Source organism: Petaurus breviceps, unplaced genomic scaffold (assembly GCF_028583685.1).
Source record: "Petaurus breviceps papuanus isolate PSGF00001 unplaced genomic scaffold, PetGlider_PUasm1.0 188, whole genome shotgun sequence".
NCBI lineage: Eukaryota > Metazoa > Chordata > Mammalia > Diprotodontia > Petauridae > Petaurus > Petaurus breviceps.
Genome location: NW_027185804.1, coordinates 34365968 through 34373896, shown reverse-complemented (window position 1 = coordinate 34373896; position 7929 = coordinate 34365968).

Genomic DNA, 7929 nt, shown 5'->3' with positions numbered 1-7929 from the left:
AGATAGATAGATAGATAGATAGATAGATAGATAGATAGATAGATAGACAGATAAGTAAATATAAAAGTAAAAATTTTTAAATGCTTGCTGATTGATTAGGGGGTTATTGAGATAGAGTGCTGTATTCAGAATCAGGAAGGTCTGAGTTCAAATTATATCTCAGACACTAGCTGTGTGACACTAAACCTGTTTGTGTCTCAATTGTCTCCTCTCTCAAATGAGGAGGCTTGGTTCCAAGGTCTCTTCTGGCTTTAAATCTCTGACTCTATGGTTGCTTGATTCCAGTGACCAAGAGTTAGAGAGGGCATGATTTTTGTAACTATCTGAAGGATGTTTGTGTTAGTTGTGTCCTGCTTGGCCCTGAAGGGAGACCTAGGAGGGATGAGTAGATGAGAGAAAACCTCGTACACAGGGGAAGGAGTACCCTAGTCTCTGAGCAGGGAGACACCTGGGTATGAATACCAATTTTGATACTAGTTGTAAATAACATCTCTAAGTCTCAGTTTGCTGAACTGTAAAATTGGGCTGATTATAGTTCATACTACCTACTTCATAGGGGTTTTGTGAGGAAAATGCTTTGTAAACCTTAATGTGCTATTTTGAGTGTGGGTAGGGGGATGGATGTAGTAAAAAGAGTTCTGCTTCTGAAGTCAGAGGATGTGAGTTCAAATCCCTCCTTTGATAGTTGCTACCTTGTGACTTTGACCAAGTCATTTGACTTCCTTGGGTTTTAGTTTCTTCATGTGTAAATAAGAGAGAAGGACTAGACGAACTCAATAGTAGAGACATCTTTTTTTTTTTTTAATAGACCATCTTGCTAGGGAATGAGCTCCCCATCCCTAGAGGCGCTCATACAGAAGATGGATGAATGGTTGTCACTGACACTGCATTAGCTCCCATTTGCGTTGGTCTGGATGCCCCCTAGGTTTTTTCCAATGCCAGGCTCCTAGGGTTCCACTAATCAGTCAGCCCTTGTGCAGGGATCCATGTTTCCCTCGGCAGCTTTCACCAAGCATTAGAGACAGCTATGAATTTGAAAAATGTGAGACTGTATTTCCTTTGGGGCTTACATTGAAAAGTGAGATGGGAGTTGGAGCTCCAAAGAAAATCCTTCATGTTTGCTTAGTAGGGGGCAAAGGGGGGAGAGGGGAATGAGCAATAGTTTCTTTAGAACCAAGGACAGTTGGCTGGTCTGCTCTCACTCATCTAAGATCTGTAAGGTACAAGGGCTTCATATTTCAGCATCATTCAAGGAAATAAACAGAATGGCCACAAAAAGACTTGTCCCACAACCACTAGCAACTCGATAAAAATTCATGGTTTTTCTATTTTTCCTTATGAGAAAGAAAACAGAAAAAGGGAATTCAGATTCCAGTTCTGTGACCTGTATGACTTTGGACAAGCCTCAGTTACCTCATCTATAAAAAGGGAAGATTGGTCAGTTAGGTGACATCATAGATCCAGAGCCGGAATCAGAAAGACTTGAGTTCAAATCCTGCCTTAGACATTTATTGACTGGGCAAGTCACTTAACCTCCCTCAGCCTCAGTTTCTGTAAAAAAAGGGGTAACAGTAGCCCCTACTTTACAGGGTTGTTGTGAGAACCAAATAAAATAACATATAAAGCCCTCTAATGTACAAATATCACTTAATATTTTTACTATTATTTTCCTTTATTATTATTAGTCTTCTAAGGTTTCTTCCAGCTCTCTATCTTGCGATCCCAAAGTTCAATTGATGAGGGGTGAGAAGGGCTGAGACATCTCAGATGGTGGAGAGGTGGAAAACAATGTCTATACTCCTAAGTATATAAGCCTTCCCAGAGTGAGCTTCAGCATCCTCACTACTACTACTTCTCCATACCTATTTCTCATTCCCTTACTTAAGAATCTTCAATGTCTCCCCATTACCTAGAGGAGAAAATCCAAACCCCTTAGTTTGACACAGATGGCATTTTGCCCTTTATCCTCTGGGTTCCAACATGCCTCTCTGCCCTCCTTTCCCACAATGCCCTTGAAAGAATACTGATCTTGGGGTTAGAGAGCCTAATTTCAAATCCTGGCTTTGCAACCTACATTCTATGGATCTTGGCACAATCACTTCCCTCTCTGGACCTCAGTTTCCTCATCAGTAAAATGAGGGGATTGGAAAAGATGCCTTCTGAGGTCCCTCCCAATTCAACAAGTATTTATTAAACACCTACTATATGCAATGGCACCATGATGAGTTTTAAATACAGGAGGAAAACTCTCCTTCCCTCAGGTAACTAACATTCTTCTGAATGGTTACAACATCCAAACTGATGAGCAAATATATCATTTGAGAGCAGAAGGAATCTACCAACTGGAGCCAGGGGGAGGGAAGAAGAAGATCAGGAAATGCTTGCTGTAGAAGATAGAACATGAGATGGACTTTGAAAGATGCTAAGGATTCTAAGACAGAGGGGAAAAGGAGGGTATTCCAAGTCTGGGGGGCCAGGAGATAAGAAAGTCAAGTTCAGGGAGCAGTGAAGTGGTCAAAGTGGTTTAAGATTCTTTGATCCTATGGACTTCTGTTCCAACTAACCGGGTCCCTTCTACCTTTGGTACCTTTGCTCACATGGTTTGCCCACCTCTTTCTTGGTTTATCTAAGTTGTCCCCATTCTTCAAGGCTGAGTTCCTGTTCTTTCTCCCTTCTGAGCAAAGTCTTCCGCACCAGCCCAGTTCATTCACCCATCCTTCCCAAAACTCAGCATTTTAAAAAATCCTCACCAATTATGTAATGCCCAGCATATACTACCTTATAGCATTGGACATCTTTTCATCTAGAGATATTGTATCTCTCCAAAGAGACACTGAGTTCCTTAAGGAAAGGGATTGTAGCCTCTGTTGGCATATGAGAAGGTGACCACATGGGCTTGGTTACCGAATCTGGTCCTTACCCTCCCTTCCAAATTTCCCTGAGTCTATCCCTGTGTAAGTGAAAGTCACTTGCTTGGTTTTTGGTTTGACCCTTCTTTCCACCTTCATGTCAACAGAGCACCCAGTGACTGCATAGAATCAGAGACAGGAACACCATTAGCAAAATAGAAGTAAATGTTGTATAACTATTTAGAATCACTGAGTGACAGAATGTTAGAATCTGGAAGGAATATTCAAACCTAGAACACAGAAGGCTGAATCCAGAAGAAATCTTGAAACCCAGAACAGAGACGGTTGGGAGGATACCGTGGAACCTAGAACATAGATGGGTGGAGCTAGAAGGAAGGGAATCTTAGAACAGAGCTACCACTCAGAGAGACCTTAGAACATGAATTGTTAGAATTTGAAAGGACTTTTGAATATAGAATATCAGACCTGGAAGAGACCACAGATCATAGAACACAGAAGGTTGGAACTGGAAAGAACCTTAGAATATAGAATGTTCGTGCTTAAAAGGAACCATAGAGATCTTCCCATTACTAGTTATGTGACCTCTGGGTCTAAGTCTATGCATTTGTAAAATGAGAGTTGGCTCTAGAAGTGTGTTTCTTAGCCTGTGGTGGTCTGGTGAAGCTTCCTATGGACCTCTCCCAAGAGTGATGTTTTTAAATGCATTAAATAAAATACATAAAATTTCAAAGGAAACTGAATAGGCAGTATTTAACTACAGTGGACTCAATGACAGTACATTCAGATGGAAGCTGACTTTTGAATGACCAGACCTTGGTGTAAACAGGGAATAAAGTCTCTAGCAGAGTGCCCCAGGGATCTGTGTCAATCAACATTTGTATTGATGACTTGGATTAAGGCAAAGCCATAATTCTTAGGCAGATGGTACAAAGCTGGAAGGCATGGCCAACACATTGGATGGCAGAATAAAGATCCTGCTAAAGTCCTGACCTGCTAAGTCAATGGGCTAAATTAATGAAGGTGAAATATAAGTGACAGGAATAGGGACTGGACCTGTGATTTCATCTGGATAGGGAGTTCCCAATAAGGAACTTCCCTTACTCTCATCCTTCTCTGTAACTCAGATTTTTAGAGTATTTCCTAGGGCACTGAGGGGTTAAATGCCTTGTCCATGGTCACACAGCTAATATGTCCTAGGCATGGAACTTGAAAGTGAGGTTGGCTTTCTATCTACTATACAACATTACTTCTATTAAATAATGTTTAAGAGAAATAAATGAGAAGTCCTACTCGGGTTAAAAAAATACATTCAAGCACGATGGGAGAATTATGGCTAGGAAACAATTTCTTTGAAAAAAGATCTGGGGGTTTAGTGACTGTAAGTTCAATACAAGTCAACACTATGATGTGGAAGTTAAAAAAAATTAACCAAGGAATATTGTCTGAAATGAAGGAGGGTTTGTGCCATTGTTCTCTGCTATGGTCAAACCCCATCTGTGTTCACTTTCAGGCAACACATTTTAAGAAAGACATTGGGGGCGGCTAGGTGGTGCAGTGAATAGAGCACCGGCCCTGGAGTCAGGAGGACCTGAGTTCAAATCCGGCCTCATATACTAAACACACAAAACTAGCCATGTGACCTTGGCCAAGTCACTTAACCCCAGTTGCCCCCCCCAAAAAAAACAAAAAAAAAGACATTGATTGATAAGCTGAAACCCAGTCAGAAGAGGGTGGAACAGTGAGAAGGCAGGCAATGTCCTTTTAACATTAGTTGAAGTAGGGGGCAGCTAGGTGGTGCAGTGAATAGAGCACTGGCTCTGGAGTCAGGAGGACCTGAGTTCAAATCCAGCCTCGGACACTTGACACACTTACTAACCATGTGACTTTGGGCAAGTCACTTAACCCCAATTGCCCTAAAAAAAATTAGTTGAAGTACCCAGGAGTATTTAGCCTAGAGAAGAGAAGATAAAGGGTGGGAGAGGAAGGGAAACTGGCATGTTTACTATCATTCAGTATTAGAAGGAATGTCAGTTAGACTTGTCACACTTGGCTCCAGAGGGCAGAAAAAGGAGCAATGAGTGGGCTACAGACAGATCCAAGATCGAGGGAGAGAAGAACTTTCTAACAAACAGAACCATCTCAAAGTAGAATGGCCTGCCTAAGAAGGTAGTAAGCTCCCCAATGCTAGATGTCTTCAAGAAGACTTTGGATAATATCTATTTATTAGATATGTTGTCATGGAAATTCTTGATTAGGTGCACACTGAACTAGACGGCCTCTGAGGTTCTTTCCCACTTGAAGAACTGGTGATTTCAAGGGCCTCCATGTGGCACAGTGAGTAGAGCACCAGCCCTAGAGTCAGGAGGACCTGAATTCAAATTTGACCTCAGACACTTAACACTTACTAGCTGTGTGACCTTGGGCAAGTCACTTAAGCCCAATTGTCCTGCCTTCCACCCTCCAAAAAGAAAAAAAATGGTGATTCCAAGGTTCCTCCCAGTTCTAAATGATTCCTGTGATTTGATGGCCAGGTTTCCCTATCTGATAATTTCAAGATCTTTCTGGCATCATGTGTCTAAAACCAGAAGGGACCTTAGAGGTCATCTAATCCAAGAAGTCAAACAACTTGCCCCAAGGTCACACAGAGAAGTACATATGAGAGTTAGGATTTGAACCCAGATCCTCTGGTTGGTTGATTGTTGTCCTGCATTCTTAAAGAGGACCAAAATGACATCTCTGTGTTTATAATACATTAGACTATGGTGGATCAGACCAATCCGAGCTCAGAATGCTGTGGTCAGGCATGAATAGCCCATGGGAACATTTGGAGGGAATTCTCCAAATTGGCATATCTCAACCCTTTTTTCAGTACAAGAGATTAACTGACCAGGACTAAAGTTAGCCTCTGAGGTAGAGAGCAGGTCAAGACAACTTGACTCCAAGGAGTGGACCCAGACCTCCATGAAACACCATCCCCTGCCCTCCTGAGCTGACCAACAATAATGCCACAGCTTCCTGGAAATGCCCCGAAGCTACTGCTGTTGTGGGTAGGTATTTAGCCAGACCATGCTGTCTAGCTTGTCCTGGGCCATCTCAAGTGGCCTGTTCTCCATCAGAGACTCTGACAACCATGTATGATTATTAGGGAAATGAGGTTTGGGTGTTAAATAATGAGCATTCAATTTATTTTGACAGCAAGGACCAAAGGGAGGAAATTGACATTGGTGATTTTTCCATAAGCCTTGACAACTCCAATTTATCTTCACTCCTTTTCAAGGGAGCCAACAGCCTGTGATAGCCTGGGTTGAGCCAAGGCCTCTGGCCTGGTTATGGAGGACTATAGGGTTTAGAGCAGGAAAGGGACCTTGTGAATCATCAGTCCCAGTGTTATTTTTTTGCCTCTATCAAATGCTTTATTAACTTCTAGTTTACATCATTCATTTCAGCAAGATTTTGAGTTACAAATTTTCTCCCCATTTTTTCCCTACCCACCACCCCAAAATAGCGATCCCACTCAATATCCCCTCCTCCAATCTGTTCTCTCCCATATCTTCCCCGATCACCCATCTGATTTTCCAGTAAGGCACAGTGGTTCTCTATGCCCCAGTGCCTGTATGTCTTATTTCCCAGTTACATGTAAAATAATATTAATAATATTGTGTGTGTGTGTATATATATATATATGTTTAAACATTTGATTTTAAAGCTTTGAATTCCAGATTCATTCCCTTTCTCCCTTGTCACCCACCCTTACTGGGAAGATAAGCAACTCAATATAGATTTTACATGTGTAACTATGTAAAACATTTCCATAGTGGATACATTGTAAAAGACTGACTATATTTCCCTCCCTCCTATCCCACCTCCCCCTTGTTCTATTCTCTACTTTGATCCTGTCCCTTTCCAAAGTGGGTGCTTCCAACTCCCCTCCACCCCCAGCCTGCCCTCCCTTTCATCATCCCCCCTCTCATTCCCTTCCCTTCTACTCTCCTGTAGGGTGAGATACCCTGTTTAGTGTGTATGTCATTCCCTCCCTAAGCCAAATTCAATGAGAATAAGGTTGACCCATTCCCTTTTGCCTTCCTGTTCTTCCCCTCCATTGTAACCATTTTCCATTGCCTCTACTGTTTGAGATAGTTTACCCCATCCTGTCTCTTCCCATCTCCTGTCATTATATTCCTCTCACACCTCTTAATTTCATCTTTTAAGTTTCATCCCTTCCTATTAAATTGGTCCTGTTCCCTCTATCTATGTATACCTGTACTCATATATATATACCCTCACTTATGTATTCATATGTCCATATACCCTCCTATATAGACATGAATGTATGTATAGATAGATAGATTTTTATTCCCTTCAACTATTCTCATACTGAGAAAAGTTTCACAAGTTACAGTTATTGTTTTTCCATGTAGGAATGTAAATAGTTCAACTTTGATAAGTTCCTTATGATTTCTTTTCCCTGTTTATCTTCTCACGCTTCTCTTGCTGTCAATTGCTGTCAATGTCTGAATGTCAAATTTCCTATTCAACTCTGTTTTTTTTCATCAAGAATGCTTGAAAGTTCTCTATTCCATTGAATGACCATATTTTCCACTGAAACATGATACTCCGTTTTTCTGGGTAGGTGATTCTTGGTTTTAATCCCAGCTCCTTTGACCTCCAGAATATCATATTCCAAGCCCTTCAATCCCTCAGTGTAGAAGCTGCCAGATCCTCTGTTATCCTGATTGTGTTTCCACAATATTCAAATTGTTTCTTCCTGGCTGCTTGTAATATTTTCTCCTTGATCTGGGAATTCCAAAATGTGGCTATAATATTCCTAGGAGTTTTCTTTTTTGGGATCTTTTCCAGGAGGTGATTGGTGGATTCTTTCAACCTCTATTTTTCCCTCTGGTTCTAAAACATCAGGGCAATTTTCCTTGATAATTTCTTGAAGAATGATTTCTAGGTTCTTTTTTTGATCATGGCTTTCAGGTAGTCCAATAATTTTTAAACTATCTCTCCTGGAACTATTTTCCAGGTCAATGGTTTTCCTAATGAGATATTTCACATT